The sequence below is a fragment of the Chlorocebus sabaeus genome, chromosome 1 (assembly GCF_047675955.1).
Source record: "Chlorocebus sabaeus isolate Y175 chromosome 1, mChlSab1.0.hap1, whole genome shotgun sequence".
NCBI lineage: Eukaryota > Metazoa > Chordata > Mammalia > Primates > Cercopithecidae > Chlorocebus > Chlorocebus sabaeus.
The window spans coordinates 40,725,794-40,745,648 of record NC_132904.1 but is presented as its reverse complement, the minus strand read 5'-3'; the positions used below and the strand labels follow the sequence as shown (position 1 = coordinate 40,745,648).

At 35.9% G+C, this 19,855-nt stretch overlaps 1 long non-coding RNA gene and 1 other non-coding gene across 2 annotated transcripts in view; both read right to left on the bottom strand.

The window, feature by feature from the left end:
- The window catches only part of LOC140713364 (uncharacterized), a 223,055-nt gene that overhangs the window by 58,315 nt on the left and 144,885 nt on the right, over nt 1-19,855 (bottom strand). The gene's annotated exons all lie outside the window — the stretch shown is intronic.
- On the bottom strand, nt 12,554-12,658 carry LOC119624580 (U6 spliceosomal RNA). Its single transcript, XR_012095631.1, has one exon. It is a non-coding gene; the product is annotated as a U6 spliceosomal RNA (small nuclear RNA).

Below are 19,855 nucleotides of genomic sequence, written 5' to 3'. Positions count from 1 at the left end.
ATAGCTCTTATTTTGAAGTACATTCCATCAATACCAAATTTATTAAGAGTTTTTAGGATGAAGGGCTGTTGAATTTTGTCAGAGGCCTTTTCAGCATCTATTGGGATAATCATGTGGTTTTTGTCTTTGGTTCTGTTTATATTCTGGGTTACGTTTATTGATTTGCTTATGTTGAACCAGCCTTGCATCCCAGGGATGAAGCCCACTTGATCATGGTGGATAAGCTTTTTGATGTGCTGCTGGATTCGATTTGCCCGTATTTTATTGAGGATTTTTGCACTGATGTTCATTAGGGATATTTGTCTAAAATTATCTTTTTGTATTGTGTCTCTGCCAGGCTTTGGTATCAGGATGATGTTGGCCTCATAAAATGAGTTGGGGAAGATTCCCTTTTTCTATTGATTGGAATAATTTCAGAAGGAATGGTACCAGCTCCTCCTTGTACCTCTGGTAGAATTCAGCTGTGAATCCATCTGGTCCTGGACTTTTTTCCATTTATAGGCTATTAATTATTGCCTCAATTTCAGAGTCTGCTATTGGTCTATTCAGGGATTCAGTTTCTTCTTGGTATAGTCTTGGAAGAGTGTAAGTATCTAGGAAATTATCCATTTCTTCTAGATTTTCTAGTTTATTTGCATAGAGGGGTTTATAGTATTCTCTAATGGTAGTTTGTATTTCTGTGGGGTCGGTGGTGATATCCCCTTTATCATTTTTTATTGCGTCTGTTTGATTCTTCTCTCTTCTTTATTAGTCTTGCTAGTGGTCTGTCAATTTTGTTGATCTTTTCAAAAAACCAACTCCTGGATTCATTGATTTTTTGGAGGGTTTTTTGTGTCTCTATCTCTTTTGGTTCTGCTCTGATCTTAGTTATTTCTTGCCTTCTGCTAGCTTTTGAATGTGTTTGCTCTTGCTTCTCTAGTTCTTTTAATTGTGATGTTATAGTGTCAATTTTAGATCTTTCTAGCTTTCTCTTGTGGGCATTTAGTGCTATAAATTTCCCTCTACACACTACTTTAAATGTGTCCCAGAGATTCTGGTATGTTGTATCTTTGTTCTCATTGGTTTCAAAGAACATCTTTATTTCTGTTTTCATTTTGTTATGTACCCAGTAGTCATTCAGGAGCAAGTTGTTCAGTTTCCATGTAGTTGAGTGGTTTTGATTGAGTTTCTTAGTCCTAAGTTCTAGTTTGATTGCACTGTGGTCTGAGAGACAGTTTGTTATAATTTCTGTTCTTATATATTTGCTGAGGAGTGCTTTACTTCCAATTATGTGGTCAATTTTGGAATAAGTGTGATGTGGTGCTGAGTAGAATGTATATTCTGTTGATTTGGGGTGGAGAGTTCTGTAGATGTCTATTAGGTCTGCTTGGTGCAGAGATGAGTTCAATTCCTGGATATCCTTGTTAACTTTCTGACTTGTTGATCTGTCTGATGTTGACAGTGGGGTGTTGAAGTCTCTCATTATTATTGTATGGGAGTCTAAATCTCTTTGTAAGTCTCTAAGGACTTGCTTTATGAATCTGGGTGCTCCTGTATTGCGTGCATATATATTTAGGATAGTTAGCTCTTCCTGTTGAATTGATCCCTTTACTATTATGTAATGGCCTTCTTTGTCTCTTTTGATCTTTGATGGTTCAAAGTCTGTTTTATCAGAGACTAGTATTGCAACCCTGTTTTTTTTTGTTCTCCATTTGCTTGGTAGATCTTCCTCCATCCCTTTATTTTGAGCCTATGTGTGTCTCTGTATGTGAGATGGGTCTCCTGAATACAGTAAACTTATGGGTCTTGACTCTTTGTCCAATTTGCCAGTTGCGTCTTTTAATTGGAGTATTTAGTCCATTTACATATAAGGTTAATATTGTTATTTGTGAACTTGAACCTGTCATTATGATGTTAGCTGGTTATTTTGCTCATTAATTGATGCAGTTTCTTCCTAGCATCCATGGACTTTACATTTTGGCATGTTTTTGCAATGACTAGTACCAGTTGTTCCTTTCCATGTTTAGTGCTTCCTTCAGGATCCCTTGTAGGGCAGGTCTGGTGGCGACAAAATCTCTCAGCATTTGCTTATCTGTAAAGGATTTTATTTCTCCTTCACTTATGAAACTTAGTTTGGCTGGATATGAAATTCTGGGTTGAAAATTCTTTTCTTTAAGAATGTTGAATATTGGTCCTTACTCTCTTCTGGCTTGGGGAGTTTCTGCCAAGAGATCTGCTGTTAGTCTGATGTGCTTCCCTTTGTGGGTAACCCGACCTTTCTCTTTGGCTGCCCTTAACAGTTTTTCCTTCATTTCAACTTTGGTGAATCTGACAATTATGTGTCTTAGAGGTGCTCTTCTCGAGGAGTATCTTTGTGGCGTTCTCTGTATGTCCTGAATTTGAATGTTAGCCTGCCTTACTAGGTTGAGGAAGTTCTCCTGGATGATATCTTGCAGAGTGTTTTCCAACTTGGTTCCATTTTCACTGTCACTTTCAGGCACGCCAATCAGATGTAGATTTGGTCTTTTCACATAATCCCATATTTCTTAGAGGCTTTGTTCATTTCTTTTTACTCTTTTTTCTCTACACTTCTCTTCTTGCTTCATTTCATTCATTTGATCTTCAATCACTGATACTCTTTCTTCTAGTTGATCAAGTTGGTTACTGAAGCTTGTGCATTTGTCATGTAGTTCTTGTGTCATGGTTTTCATCTCTATCAGTTCTTTTAAGGTCTTCTCTGCATTGATTATTCTAGTTATCCATTCATCAATTCTTTTTTCGAAGTTTTTAGTTTCTTTTTGCTGGGTACATAGTTCCTCCTTTAGCTCCGAGAAGTTTGATTGAAGCCTTCTTCTCTCAACTTGTCAAAGTCATTCTCCATCCAGCTTTGTTCTGTTGCTGGCTATGAGCTGCGTTCCTTTGGAAGGGGAGATGCGCTCTGATTTTTAGAATTTTCAGCTTTTCTGCTCTGGTTTCTCCCCATCTTTGTGGTTTTATCTACCTTTGGTCTTTGATGATGGTGATGTACTGATGGGGTTTTGGTGTGGGTATCCTTTCTGTTTGTTAGTTTTCCTTCTAACAGTCAGGACCCTCAGCTGTAGATCTGTTGGAGATTGCTGGAGGTCCACTCCAGATCCTGTTTGCCTGGGTATCAGCAGCAGAGGCTGTAGAAGATAGAATATTGCTGAACAGTGAGTGTACCTGTCTGATTCTTGTTTTGGAAGCTTCATCTCAGGGGTGTACCCAGCCATGTGAGGTGTGAGGTGTCGGTTAGCACTTAGTGGGGGATGTCTCCCAGTTAGGCTACTCAGGGGTCAGGGACCCACTTGAGCAGGAAGTCTGTCCATTCTCAGATCTCAACCTCTGTGCTGGGAGAACCACTGCTCTCTTCAAAGTTGTCAGACCGGGACATTTACATCTGCAGAGGTTTCTGCTGCTTTTTGTTTGTATTCCTATTTGTTTGAGGCTTTTGTAAATGGTATTGTGTCCCTTATTTGGCTCCCAGCTTAAATGGTTATTGGTGTATGGAAATACTACTCATTTTTGTACATTGATTTTGTATCCTGAAACTTTGTTTATGCCAATTCTCAGTTTCGGAAGCTTTTTGACAGAGTCTTTAGGACATGTGGGTCCAATATTTTGACTTCTTTAGGCCACACTGGAAAAAGAATTGTCTTGGGCCACACATAAAATACACCAACACTAACAAGAACTGATGAACTAAAAAGACATTGCAAAAAAAACCTCACAAAGTTTTAAGAAAGTTTACAAATTTATGTTGGGACACATTCAAAGCCCTCCTGGGCCACATGTTAGGTAAGTTTGCTTTAGGATTCTCTAGGTATACAATCATATTGTCAGTGAGGAGAGATAGTTTGACTTATTTTTTTTATTTTGGTGCCTTTTATTTCTTCCTTTTCACTGATTTCTCTGGATAGGATTTCTTCTTGTTTTCTTGTATAGGGGTGGAATCTCTATGTTATTTCAATTACTTAAATACATTTATTAATTCAGAAAAATTTTAAGCAAATTATCAGCAGAATGAAAATTATTTTTACAGTAAGTCTGAAAAAAAGCATTTAAATAATCTGGTTAATAAGGAGAAGAAACTAGTTTTTAATAATAAAATGTTTTCAAAATTCCATTTTATATGTCGACAACAATAGCTCAACAAAATATAATAGAAAAAAACATGGAAACCCTACATTTGTTGGAATTCCCTATGTGATAAAGAGATGCTCTCACAACAGTGGGGAAGTGCTGGATTATTCAGTGAATGATGCTTGCACAATATTTTAGCCATTTCTATAAGGTAAAGTTGGAGTTCTCTTTTACATAAACCAAAATTGATTACGGTAGTGTTAATGTGTTAAATACAACAAAAACAAAAGCTTAACATAACAAAATAATTTTGTGGTAGAAATACTTTCTCTAAAGGTAATTAAAATTACTAGTATCAAAAGTATAAAATAATTTTTAACCATATAGGTATTTGGAAATAGAAAAAAAAGACTAAAAAACTAAACAAAAGAAGGTAAATAGAAAAATTTTAAGATAATTTTTCTTGGTATCAAAAATGTTACTAATAATATAAAAAACTATTTAGACTATTGGGCAAGGAAAAATGAAAAAAAAAATGCTTGCCATTCCACAGGAAAATGAATCAGAATTGATACAAATATACGAGCATCTATTTAATTTACTTCAATTAAAGACATGCAAATAAAACATACAATTGAATAATCTATCGAAGAGCAAACTCTTATTTCCTCTTTGCTGTCAGAGTTGAAGAAAAACAGCTTGGCAGATGTGTACATTTGTGCAATAGTTTGGGAACACAATTGTGCAACACTAATTAAAACATAGTGCATACCCACTGACCCAGCACTTCCTCTCCTGGCAATGTATCTCACAAATAATATCAATCAAAAAGCCAAAAATACATATTCAATGATGACCATTTCAGCATCAGTTTTACTGGTAAGAAATTTAAACATCACAATTTCAACTAAATCAGACTCTTGGAAAAATTTATGACACAGAACTAAATTTATTTCAAGGAAATGACAAAAAATTAGAAGCAAAAAAAAAAAAAAAAAGAGGAAAATGAAGAGCACAAGGAAAACAAGGAGAGGAAAGAAAGAATAATGTTTAAGTGAGTAAGCAATTTTAAGGGGAATATACCTAATTTTGATCAAAGTGTGCTAAAGGTTGTTTCTAGAAAATGAACAAAATTTGGGGAAAAAATGTGTAAGAAATTAGGGTGGTTACCTCTAGAAATGAGGTAGGCTTAAACTACTTAGAATGGTTACCTCTAGAAATAAGGCAGACTTAATGGGGAGAAAAAGATGAGTTAAACTCTTTATTCTTTACAGTATTCATTTTTTAACATTATAAACATTTTTTTCTTTAAAAATAAAATGAGTTAAAACTATTTATTAAGACTTTGCTGAAATAAGGGAGAAGTTTCTATGCTAAGATTAAGTTAAAATATGTGGATACTAAATTTTATATGTAATATTGTCTCAAGAACTTCAAAATTCACATAGACCTGGATGTGGTGGCTCAAACCTACAATCCCAGCACTTTGGGAGGCCAATGTGGGTGGATAGCTTGAGTCCAGGAGTTCTAGACTAGCCTGGGAGATGTGATGAAGCCTGGGCTCCACAATATAAATATATAAATAAATATATATATATATGAATTAGCCAGGCGTGGTGGCCACTTTTAGTTCCAGCTATTTGAGAGGCTGAGTTGCAAGAGTTCCTTGAACCTGGGAGGCAGAGGTTGCAATGATCAGAGATCACACTACTGCACTCCAACCTGGGCAACAGCATGAGACTTCATCTCAAAAATTTAAAAAAAAAAAAAAGGTACACATAGGAAAAAGATCAGATCAGAAATCAATAGCCAAACATGTGGCTCGTCATTGAGAGTTATAGAAGACATGAATGATGTTTTTCTCTTATTTCAATGTTTATGTTTTTATCATTTCCACAATCAATACTCACAACTTTATAATACAATATATTTCACCAAAATAGTTAGCTCAGGCTGCCGAAATAAAATACCATAGACTGGGTGGCTTAAATGATAGAATTTGTTTTTTCAGTTCTGGAGTCTGGAAGTCTGATGTTAGGGTGCCAACATGGTCGGTTTCTGGTGACTTTCTTCCAGTTTTCAGACAGCCTTCTCACTGTGTCCACACAAAGTGAGTGAGGGAAATCTCCCTCTCTCTCTTCCTCTTTTCATAAGGACATCAATCCTACTGCATTAGGACCTTGTCCTTATGACCTCATTTAAACTCAATTCCTCCCAAAAGCCCTATATCTAAATACAGTCATATAGTGCTTCAATATATGAATTTTAGAGGGAAAAATTACATCCATATTTTTTCAGACTATACATATAAGTATATAAATTTATTATTAAGACATATTATTGATTACCTGCCATGTAGCAGACACTTATAAATTATAGAGATTCAAAGATGAAAAAATACTTTAGTTATACTACCACTGATGAGTTATTATTAAAATATATTAAAGAATGGGAGTAACATAAATCATTTAAATATTAAACAGGTAGAGAGAGAAAAAGAGTTTTTCTAGAAAATAAACATAATGACATGTTGTTCTTCTGAGAGAAAAAAAGATCAAAGTCTACTCAATAAATTTTTATACATAAATAACCATAGGATTAATTTTAAATATACAACTTCACACAGTTCTATCAACAGAGAGTATAAAGTTGGCCCTCCAAATCTGTGGATTCTACATCTGTGGATTCAATCAACTCTGGATCAAAAATATTCAAATAATAAATTGTCTCTCTACTGAACATATATAGACCTTTTTCTTGTCATTATTTCATAACAATACAATATGATAACTATTTACATGGGATTTACATAATGTTAGTTATTACAAGTAATCTAGAGATGATTTAAAGTACACGGAAGGATGTGCATAAGTTATATGCAAATACTGGCCTATTTTATATCAGGAACAGGAATATCCTCGAATTTTGGTATCTGAGGGAGGCCATGGGACCAAACAACTCTGCTTAAGCAATGATATTGCATGAAGAATCTGGTTACATAATGGAAATTAAACTGATAAATGACTAAATAGAATAAACGTTTATGTACTCTTCATGTTGAGTGTTAGGCCTTATCAATGTCATACTATGAAAATTATATTTTCACATTAAACAGTATATTATTGTAACCAGGCTCCTTGAGATTTCAGTACCCCAGAATTATTAGTCATTTACGTAATGAAAATTCTGATTAGGCCCTTGCCCACTTTGACGTGTTAACCACTCGCTTTTTATCCAACATCCCTTGTTCCCACAATATATTGATAAACTGCTGATGGACTGTTTTTCTGTCAAGCAGCAGGACATAAATTCAATGTTATAAAAAAACACTTGCAGAAAGAATGAATGTCTTTACGGAAGTCAACCATCTGCTTATGCCCAGAAGTCTGATTGTTCAATGTGTTATCTGAGATTGAAGAAACAGACTTTCCCCTCAGTTCTCTGAGATTCCCCCTCCTTTATTCGCTAGCTATATAAAAATTCCCCATTTTCTTTTTTTAAAGATAATTTGACAGATCTTGTTTTTCCGCCTTCTCAGCTTGATCAAATAGAATAAACTTTTGTCTAACTCTGAGCACCTGTGTGTCACCGTCTGGCATCAACTGCATATCGGGTACCCTAGTTTGAATTTGGGGTTCTGTATAATTATTCCAAACATAATTGAACAAAGCAAGATTGGCCTCCAAGTGAATATTAGTGTTTTCAGTATTCCTGCATTTCTGACTTCAAACCCAGTGCTGCTTCCAGGAGAACCAAGTAAAATTTTTGACTACCAAAAAAAAGGACAAAAATAAAAATACATATTCAGCTTTTCTAAGGAAAAATGAGTAGCATATATTGTACTTTTTCAGTTTTCTTTCATACCCAAATTTGTAATTACTATATTCATTGAAAATGAATTGATATTGATAAAATGTCTTATTAATATTTTATTAAATTCCAGAACACAAGCCACAAAACATCCAATGTATTGCCTCTCCATATGCTTCAGATTCAATTCTAAGATATTATGTATTTAATGTTCACTGCACATGGTCAATGATAATTTTAAGAATATCTAATAAGTAAGGAAGATTATCAGTTAAATATTCTCTTTGAATATAATATTCAATGACTTCACTGAGACAAGATTTTTTAGTTCTAAGGACCTGAGACAAAAGTATACCTAATATTTAAAAAACTAGAAAAAGATTATTTGCATATTTTATGTAATACTAACAAAATATGTCATGAAATATTGAGCATTATACTAATAAAACCGAAAAGATTTTACTATTGGAAGATACTGCAAAATGTATGACCTTAAATGAAAACTAAAGATCTATTCTTCCACTCATAAATACATATATAATGTATAATATATAATACATATTTGTATATATTAACCTACAAATATTATATATTTATAACATATAAAATATGTCCAAATTATATCTTTTATATATAAATATGAACATAAGCATATTTAACATTTAATATACTTATATTTATATTATATGATTTAGCATATTTAATAGATTATCAATGATAAATATATTCATAGATTTATAATTTAATGTTTATAAAATATATAGCTCTATGTTATTAATTATATTCACAGTACATACATATATATTCCTATAATATAGTTGCAATAGAGCAGCTTCAGACAGAAAGCATCTTTAATCCAGATTGAAATAAAAAACACTAGGAATCAAAGTGTGCTGGAATAAATATTTTCAGAAGAAGTCAGTTTATCATAGGAAAGAAAGATTAATTTTCTTTAATTTTTGCTTTAGAATAAGGCAAAACATAGATATTATTTTTGCTAGCTTCCCTGTTTTACCATTAGAAACCTATAGTTTGAGAGACTCTGTCAGGGTCACACAGATCATGTCAGACATAAAAACTAAACTCAGGTCTTCCGATTCCTTGGCTTGGTGTACTGGTATACTGTCTTACTGCCTATTGTAGAGAGTTTAATGAAGTTCTGTTTCACTGAATATCTAGACTAAGCTTTCAGAAAATGAAATGAGCAAGTTAATAAAAAATTAAAATGAGATGAAATGCTGGAGTAGCCAAATTACCTAACAAATATCTAGAATCATTGTTTTGAAAATGCTTAACATTTAAAAGTTAGCTTTCCAGGGTACTCTAGGTGATAGCCCATTTCACCTGTACAAGAATGGTATTTTAACATATATCTTTCCTTTGGTGTCTACCTTCTTTTGCCTATGTTGTTTCTCATAAGAGAAGATTAAAGATTGTTAAGTAGACCATAAAGTTACTGTATTTTGCAATTAAAAAAATATATATAAAATTACTATGTGAGTGTGGAAGATGTAAAAGGAGCATTCCATTAAACATGGCTCTATGCTTCCTTCCAAATTTTTGTATAAATAGGTAGGACTTTTAGCAATAAAAAATAAAATTAAGCTTTACTTTTTTTTTTCTTTTTTTTGAGATGGAGTTTTTTTCTTGTTGCCCAGGCTGGTGGCACAATCTCGGCTCACTGCAACCTCCACCTCCCAGGTTCAGCCTCAGCCTCCCGAGTAGCTGGGATTACAGGCGTCTGCCACCATGTCCTGCCAGTATTTTTGTATTTTTAGTAGAGATGGGGTTTCACCATGTTGGCCAGGCTGATCTCAAACTCCTGACCTCAGGTACTCCACTCGCCTTGGCCTCCCAAAGTGCTGGGATTACAGTCATAAGCCACCATGCTTGGCCTACTAAAGCCTTTTAATAGTTTATCCAAACATTTTATTTTGAAATATTTCAAAATAATAAAGAAATTGAAAGATGTGTACAGCAAACTCATGAAAGATCTTCATCTATTGTCTTAAATTGTTAAAGATTTGCCTCATTTGGGAAACATTTGTTTCTCATGAGCCCTATTATTGAGATGTGTAAATACAGAGTCCTAGGAGAATGTGAACAAAATTCACATCAGCACAGGATTAAATGATGATGATCTGTCTACATCTGACGAGCCTTCAACCAAAATGAAAACTGATCCATAACCTAATGTACTGAAAATTACAGCTGTGCAGACAAAGAAAGAAGATGGAACAAAAAATGTGTGTGCTAACTTGGCAGCTCCAGCTGTGCTAGGTGACATCTGATCCACACATCTGCCTGCAACCCATTGAGCAGGCTCATAGAAACTCCAAAATGATGTTAATTATTTCAAAAAAGCAGCAGGTGTTGAGTGTGCATCTAAATTGGAACATTCCTCACGAAGTTTCATTTAACTTCACAGGCCAACATTTACAAGATTTTTCTCCTAATTGGCAATCACTTGACAATGAGGCTGAGTAGCTCAAGCTGAAAATTTCCTGGGATTCAGTATTCAAGATTGCCTACAGATTGTGGGGAATTGCTGAAGGACAAAGTAACAAAGCATATTGCATTTTTAGTATATCACAGCATCAAGTTATTTCTGGTACATCATTCAAAAATCTAAAAAGAATTAGATCCTTTAGATTCTTTTTAGAACAATAAAAGTCAATTTTTAGTAATTTATAACATATCCAAATATCACTTGACAATTAAAATATGTGCTCTCTCAAATATTTATGTTTTCTCTCTTGAGGGATTATAAATTCAATGCCTTAGAAAAGTTCATGAATAAAAAAGTATGTATAAGAAAAATAATAGAAATATAATTTACAAAAAAAATTATTATAGCATAAAATAATATAGAATGTACTTCTATAACATTAAAGATCATAGTAATTACTAGGAATGTATTTAGATTTCTTTTTTTTTTAATTTATTTATTATTATTATACTTTAAGTTGTAGGGTACATGTGCATAACGTGCAGGTTTGTTACATATGTATACTTGTGCCATGTTGGTGTGCTGCACCCATCAACTCGTCATTTACATCAGGTATAACTCCCAATGCAATCCCCCCCCCCTCCCCCCTCCCCATGATAGGCCCCGGTGTGTGATGTTCCCCTTCCCGAGTCCAAGTGATCTCATTGTTCAGTTCCCACCTATGAGTGAGAACATGCGGTGTTTGGTTTTCTGTTCTTGTGATAGTTTGCTAAGAATGATGGTTTTCAGCTGCATCCATGTCCCTACAAAGGACACAAACTCATCCTTTTTTATGGCTGCATAGTATTCCATGGTGTATATGTGCCACATTTTCTTAATCCAATCTGTCACTGATGGACATTTGGGTTGATTCCAAGTCTTTGCTATTGTGAATAGTGCCGCAATAAACATACGTGTGCATGTGTCTTTATAGCAGCATAATTTATAATCCTTTGGGTATATCCCCAGTAATGGGATGGCTGGGTCATATGGTACATCTAGTTCTAGATCCTTGAGGAATCGCCATACTGTTTTCCATAATGGTTGAACTAGTTTACAATCCCACCAACAGTGTAAAAGTGTTCCTATTTCTCCACATCCTCTGCAGCACCTGTTGTTTCCTGACTTTTTAATGATCGCCATTCTAACTGGTGTGAGATGGTATCTCATTGTGGTTTTGATTTGCATTTCTAGATTTCTAATAAGATTTTTTGTAGGTGTCTCACGGACAAGTGATTTCAATTCAGATCTTAATTTAAGCAGTACAGTTTCATGTCCCTCATAAACTTAAATAAACTTGAGTCTTTGTTGGAAGCAGAGTAAAAATAATGAAGTTTGGAAACAACTTGTATGTTTTAGTTGTATCAAAGAGCATAGTAAAACATATACTAAATAGAATCGGGGACCTTGCTTAATTGATTATTCCTGGTTGAGGATTTCAGTAAAAACTATTTCAGAAACAATTTATACACTTCACACAGAACCTGAGTGAACATTCTAATATAAACAAGTCACTCCAGAGCAGTGGTTCTTAATACAGTGTCCTTGAATAAAAATCAGGAGATCCATGGATTTGAATAAAAACATGTTATATCTTTATTTTACTTACCTCTAATTAATAATTAGTATTTCCTACCGTTATAGAGAAAAAACAACAGTTGCATTAGCAGCACTTGTGATTTTATTCCTAACAGAAATCAGAGAAATGTTCATATAACATGTGATTGTTACAGTAGAAACCTCAAAATATATTTTATATATTAATGACTTTAAAATGACTACAGTTATTATTATACTTACTGCTATATCTTATCATTTAAAATATTTGATACCTTTATTTCAATATATTTGATTTTAAAAACTATTTATATAAGCTGGGCATGGTGGCTCAAGCCTGTAATCCCAGCACTTTGAGAGGGTGAGGCAGGCAGATCACGAGGTTAGGAGATTGATACCATCCTGGCTAACATTGTGAAACCCCATCTCTACTAAAAATACAAAAAATTAGCCGGGCATGGTGGCAGGCACCTGTAGTCCCAGCTACTCAGGAGGCTGAGGCAGGAAAATGGTGTGAACCCGGGAGGCGGAGCTTGCAGTGAACCAAGATGGCACTACTGCACTCCAGCCTGGGTGACAGAGCGAGACTCCGTCTCAAAAAAATAAATAAATAAAGCTATTTATATAAAATGCTTCATTAATTTTCATGTTATCATTGTGCAAGGACTATGTTAATCTTCTCTCTATCATTCCAATTTTAGTGTATGTCCTGCTGAAGCAAGTATCAATGCCATTTTTTAATATTATATATTATATTTGTTCACTAATATTCTGAGAAACAATATACTTCATCAAACTGACAAAGTGTTCTATAGCATAATACAATTTTGAGATCCCCAGCTCCACTATAGAACTTTCCTCTTTCTCTCATACTCCAAATTTGATACCAACTTGACTTGTCCTCTGTACTTTCAGACTGTATCTCAAATCCATCAACTTCAACTAGTTTTAATCATTTCCACTACTACTGCCTTAGGTCAAACACTTGTATTGGCACTACCACAACAGCATTGTTATCAATCTTCTTGCTTCCATCCTTGATTTCTATAGCAATTCAATCTCAACTAGGGGTGATTGTGACCCTCTACTTGCCAAGGACATTTAACAAATCTGTAGACTTTTTTGGTTGTCAAATGTCCTGGGGTGCTACTACTGTCAATTAAGTAGAAGCTAGAGATACTGTTAAACACCATACAATGCATAAACCCTACCTACACAACAAAAATTTACCCGGTCAAATGTCAGTAGTGCCTAACTCGAGGAACCCTGCTCTATAGTCTTCTCCACATAATGATCATAGTAATATTCTTTAAAAAAAAAAAAAAAAAAAAAAAAAACACCAAAACCAAAAAAATGAAATGCAAGGCAAATCGGTTTCCATCCTTTCATAAATCCCTTTCCGCAGATTCCCATAACATTTACAAGAAAATCCATTACTCCTGTGTCCTACAAAGTCTTCCATGTCCTAACCCCTGACTATGTCTCTGAATTTCTCTCTGCACTCAACTTTGATCCAGCTACACTAGCCATCCTTCTGATTCTAAGAGACCCCATGCTTTTTCTTCATTTAGAGACATTTGATACCTAAATTATAGAATTTAAAATATTCTACTCCCGGTTTTTTTTTTGGCTTACTCATTTCTTTTGGGTATCAAAAATCACCCCTCCTAAAATAATAGCTCAGGATGACCTAGGAAACCTAGAATGCTGTTGTAGTCCAGACAGTTCTTCTGTGAACACGTTCAATCCATGATCATATTAATCTACTTTCAGAGATTGAGATTGTTTGAAGCTGACCTGCTGACCCTAAGAGGGTTCAACTGGTTCATAGTTACTCCTAAAGTGTAACCTATTATAAGTCCAATCCAGAGTAAGGATGGTCCATCATCAGGCTTTTCTACTAGGATGACATGGCCTTGCACGGCTGCAAAAAGCCCAGTTTAATCTTTTAAATCTCAGCTATCCTATCTCTAACTTAGTATACCAAGAGATATTATACTCTGGCTTAACTCTACAAGTGATATAGTTTAGATATATGTCCCCACCCAAATCTCATGTTAAATTGTAATCCCCAGTATTACAAGTGAGGCCTAGTGGGAAGTGATTAAATTATGGGGGTCAATTCCTCATTAATGGTTTAGTACCATTTGCTTGGTTCAGTCTTCACCACAGTGAGTGACTTGTCATGAGATCTGGCTGTTTAAAACTATGTAGCATGTCAATCTCTCTATCTTACTACTGCTTTCTCTGTGTGATATGCCTGCTTCTCCTTTGCCTTCAGCCGTGATGGTAAGCTTCCTAAGGCCTCCCAAAAAGCATATACTGACATTATGCCTCACAGCCTGCAGCACTGTGAGCCAATTAAACCTCTTTTCTTACTAATTATTCAGTCTCAGGTATTTCTTTATAGCAATGCAAAAATGGCATAATATATCAGAATTAATAATAAAGGGAAAAGCCTGAAGTAGGAGGAAAAAAATAGCTATAAAACGATACTATGATCCAAATATTCTTGGTACAACTAGCCGGAATAATGACCATGGTAATAAGAATGAGTAAGAATGTTTTTGAACAGAACACTGACTTTTATATGTGAATACAAAAAATTAATAAAAAAGAGGTCAATGTAAGTGATTAGATTTGAAAGACCTAGAGTATAACATTCATAGAGAGGGTAGAAACATTCATAGAGAAGGTACATTTTTTAGTAGAATTGGTTTGCCCTATTTCTTTGATAATTCATTCAATCAATGTGTGTGTGTGTGTGTGTGTGTGTGTGTGTGTGTTTAATACCTGCTATATGCCAACCTTTAATCAGTGTGGATTGCAATCATGATTAAGGGAAGATCCTGCCCTTCAAGTATGCAAATTCTACTGGGAAAGACAGAAAAGTTAATAGAAAATTAAAATGCAGTATATAAGGTGGTACAATAAGGATGAGTATGAAATATCACAGAGGAGGAGCAGTTATCTCAGGAAAAAGACCTGAAGGATGAGTAGAAGTTAACTGGGAGGTAGTAGGCCCTGTTTGATGATTGCAGAGAAGGAAGCATTTTAGCCCTAGGGAGCAGAAAATGTTGTTGACATCAGGGATTTTAGGTAAGCACAAGTCACTCAGCATGTATAAGAGCTATTGTTACCAAAATACCTGAGGTTTGGTCTAGGTCCTGCTGCTCATGGCACAGAAAGCTAATCACTGAGACAGCAATTATTGCCAAGGAAGAAGGGATTAATTGGGTGCTGCAGCCAAGGAGATGTGAGATCAGTCTCAAATCCATCTTCCTAATTGACTCAAACAAGAAGCTTATATTGCAGAGAAGAAATCTAACAATGTGTAAGAAAACAGGAACCAGAGAGGGGCAAGGAAGCATTTATGATGAAGGATGGGTCTAGCAGCTCATTGTCTAGATGGGATCTGGTGAGTTTCACTTCTTTGATATCTTTTGTGAGAGGTCTGATGCTCATTTCCTGAGGAAGAAACTCAGATAAAACAAATGTAAATTTCAAGGTTTAAGACCCTATTTCTATGTTTATTTAAAAACACTGTATATGGGATTATTGGATTTATTTCACTATGATATGAGGTAAATAATTATAATAGAAAAAAGCAGGTTAAAAATCTTGTTTTGAGAAAGCAAAGCAAGATGACCAAATAGAACTCTCCAGCAATCACCCTCCCTGCAGAAACACCAAATTGAACAACTATCTACACAATGAAGCACCTTCATAAAAGCCAAAAATCAGGTGAGGACCACAGTATCTGTTTTTAACATCGTATCAAAAAAAGAGAGACCCTGAGGAGGGTAGGAAAGACAGTCTGGCATTGCTTACACCACCTTCCCCCATCTCTCAGTAGTATGCGTGGGGACAGAATCTGTGTGCTTGGAGGATGGAGACTGAAGTGGGTATGGGACTTTTTATTGAAACTCAGTGCTGCCCTGTCACAGCAGAACATGACATAGGGCAGAATTCTGCCAATGCCTACAGAGGGAGCATTTAGAATAACACAACCCAGAGAAATACACTCCTCTGCTCCACTGGTAAAGACCTGAGTTCAGGCTGGCCCCACTAGACAGCTAAAGTGCGATGCGGTCATAAGTAGATTTGAAAGGCAATCAGACCACAGGGACTACAGTCCTTGGACAAGTCCTGGTGCTGTGTTGGTCTTGGAGCCAGTGGACTTGAGTTTCACACAACTCAGTGAGACACAGCTGTGACAGCCAAGGGAGAGCTTGCATCACCCCTCCCTTAACTACAGACAGTGCAGCTCTCAAAAAGACTCCTGTCATTTGTGGAAAGGAGAGGAAAGAGTAAAGAGAACTTTTCCTGTCACCTATGGGTACTAGCTCAACCATAGTAAAGCATCAAGCAGATTTCTGAAGCCCCCAGTTCTAGGCCCTTGCGCCTATATCACATTTTCAGATACCCGCTCTCCACACACACCCCAGCCTCTCCCTCCCCTGCCCCTGAACCAAAGAAGAAACTGTAGCCCTCAAGAGAAAGATGCTGTCCTGGTAGGATGCACCAACTGCTGAGTAAAGAGCCTGTGGACCTTGAAAAATCATTAGCGGTAGCCAGGCAGTAGTCATCATGAGCCTTGGGTGAGACCCAAGCCTGTGTCTACTGTGCAGGCTTAAGGTGTGATCTAGCACAGTCCCAGCTGTGGTGGCCACAGGAGTGCTAGCATCACCCCTCCAACAAAACCAGACAGCCCATCATGGAGATGGAGACTCCTTCTGTTTGGGGGAAAGTGAAGAAAGAAAATGAGAGACTTTGCCTGGTAATCCAGATAATTCTCCTGGATCTAACCCAAGTCCACCAAGGCAGTAAGTACCTCTATGAGTCTGCAGCAGTCACATTGTTACTGGGCTTAGAGTGCTCCCTAGAACAGATACAGCTGCAGTGACCAAAGACACGATTCACAAACTTAAATTCCAAAATATCTAAAAGGCCTTCTTAAAAACCATGGGTACAAACAAGCCCAGACAATGAAGATTAAAATGAATGCCTGTTTAAATTATTTAATGCCCAGATATCAACAAATATCCACAAGCATCAAAAATATCCAGGAAAACATGACTTCACCAAAGGAAGCAAATAAGAAACCAGTGATGAATTTTGGAATGACAAAGATATGTGATATTTCAGACAAACAAATAAAAACAGTTATTTTGAGAAAATTCAATGAACTGCATAACACAGAGAAGAAATTCAGAATCCTATATCAGAGAGATTTAACAGAGATTAAAATAATAATAAAGGAAAATTTCTGAAGCTGAAAAAAATAAAATGAAACTGAAAAATACATCAGAGCCTCTCAATAGCACAACTGATCAAGCAGAAGAAATAATTAGTAAGATTGAAGATAGGCTATATAAAAGTACACAGTCAGAGAAGGACAAAAAGAAGAAAAAGGAAGGGAGCATGCCTACAAGATCTAAAAAGTAATGTTAAATTAAAAAAATTAAAGTTATTGGTCTTAACGAGAAGGTAGAAAAAGAGACGGGAGTAGAACATTTATTCCAAGAAATAACAACTAGTACTTTTTAAATCGAGAGAAAGACATTAATATTAAGTCACAAGAAAGTAACAGAATGCCAAGCAGATTTAATCCAAACAAAACCAATTAAAGACATTTAATACTCAAATACCCAAAGGTCAAGGAAAAGAAACAGTTTCTAAAAGCAACAAGACAAAAGAAAGAAGTAACACATAACAGAGCTTCAATACTTCTGACAGCAGACTTCTCAGTGGAAATATAACAGGCCAAGAGAGTGTCATGACATATTTAAAGTGCTGAAGAAACACAATTTTTTTTTCCTAGAATATTATATCCACTGAAAATATTATTGAAATGTGAAGAAAAAATTAAGGTTTCCAGACAAACAAAAGCTGAGTGATTTTTTTCAACACCAGATATCTCCTACAAAAAAATGCTAAAGAAAGTTTTTCAATCTGAGAGAAAAAGACATTAAAGAGCAATAAGCAATCATCTGAAGGTACAAAACTCAAAGGTAACAGTGAGTACACAAATACAGAATTCTCTAACTATAATTTAGTGTGTAAACCACTCATATCGTGAGTAGGAAAACTGAAAGAAAAACCTATCAAAATAGTAGCTACAACTTTGTAAAGGGATCGATAGTATACAAAGACAAAAAAAAAAAAAAAGAAAAAGAAAAAGAAACAACTAAAAGTTAAAAAGCAAGGAGTAATGGAGTTCAACTGAGTTTTTATTAGTTTTCTCTTTGCTTTTTGTTTTATAATCAGAGTTAAAGAATCATCAGTTTAAAATACTTGGTTATGTTATTTGCAAGCTTCATAGTAATCTCAAATCAAAACACCTACAACAGATACACACATACACACAAGCAATAAATAACAACATACTACCAGAGAATATCAGGGAGGCTCAGGCCACAGTGGAGCCCACCGCGGATGGGCTTGGGCAAGGTGGGCTGCAGGTCCCAAGCCCTGCCCTGCGGAGAGGTGGCAAAGGTCCCCCGAGAATTTGAGCCGATGAGGGCAGGTCGGCAGTGCTGGGGGACCTGGCACAGCCTCCACAGCTGCTGGCCCAGGTGCTAAGCCCTTCACTGCCTGGGGCCGGAGGCGCTAGCCGGCCACTCTGAGTGCGGAGTCTGTCAAGCCCGTGCCCACCCAGAACTCGCACTGGCCTGCGAGCGCCGCATGCAGCCCCGGTTCCCACCTGCGCCTCTCCCTCCACACCTCCCTGCAAGCAGACGGAGCAGGCTCCAGCTTCAGCCAGCCCAGAGAGGGGCTCCCACAGTGCAGCAGCAGGCTGAAGGGCTCCTCAAGTGTGGTCTGAGTGGACACTGAGGCTGAGGAGGTGTGGAGAGCGAGGGCTGCTAGCACGTTGTCACCTCTCAATATGATCTGACTCTGTGTCCCCACCCAAATTTCATGTTGAATTGTAATTTCCAGTACTGGAAGAGGGGGCCTTGTGGGAGGTGATTGAATCACGGGGGCAGATTTCCCCCTTGCTGTTCTTGTCATAGAGTTCTAGTGAAGTCTGGTTGTTTGAAAGTGTATCACTTCCTCCTTCTTCTCTCTCTCCCCCTCCTGCTGACCATCTGAAGATATGCATTGCTTCCCCTTTGCCTTCTGCCATGCCATGATTGTAAGCTTTCTGAGGTCTCCCCAGCCATGCCTCCTGTACAGCCTGTGTAACTGTGAGTCATTTAAACCTCTTTTCTCCATAAATTGCTCAGTCTCAAGTCGTTCTTTATAGCAGTGTGAGAACAAGCGAATACACTCACTTTCAGCATTGAATAGATCAAACAGAAAGTAAACAAAGAAACATTGGACTTAATCTGAACTATACAACCAAATAAATCTAATAGATATTTACTAATAGATATCAACAGCTATAGAACACATATTCTTTTCCTCAACACTTGGATAATTTTCAATGATAGGCCAATTGATAGGCCATAAAGCAAGTCTTAAAATGTTTTTTACAAACAAAGTCCTATCAAGTATCTTCTCTAACTGAAATATAATAAAACTAGAAATCAGTGACAAGAGAAACATTGGAAACTATACAAATACATGAAAATTAAACAATATACTGCTAAATGGCCAATGGCTCAATAAAGAAATAAAGAAGATAGTTATAAATGTTCTTGAAATAAATACGAATGAAAATACAAGATACCAAATCTATAGGAGATAGCAAAAACAGCATTAAAATAAAAGCATATAGCAATAAGCACCTACATCAAAAAGTAGAAAAATTTCAAGTAAACAAGCCAAAGATGTTGCTTAAAGAATTAGAAAAGCAAGAACAAGCCAAATTCTTAATTAGAAGAAGGAAAGAAATAATAAATATTGAAGAATAAATAAATGAAATTGAAACAAAAAAGTCAGTAAAATGAAAAGTTGGTTTTTTGGAAAAAAAAA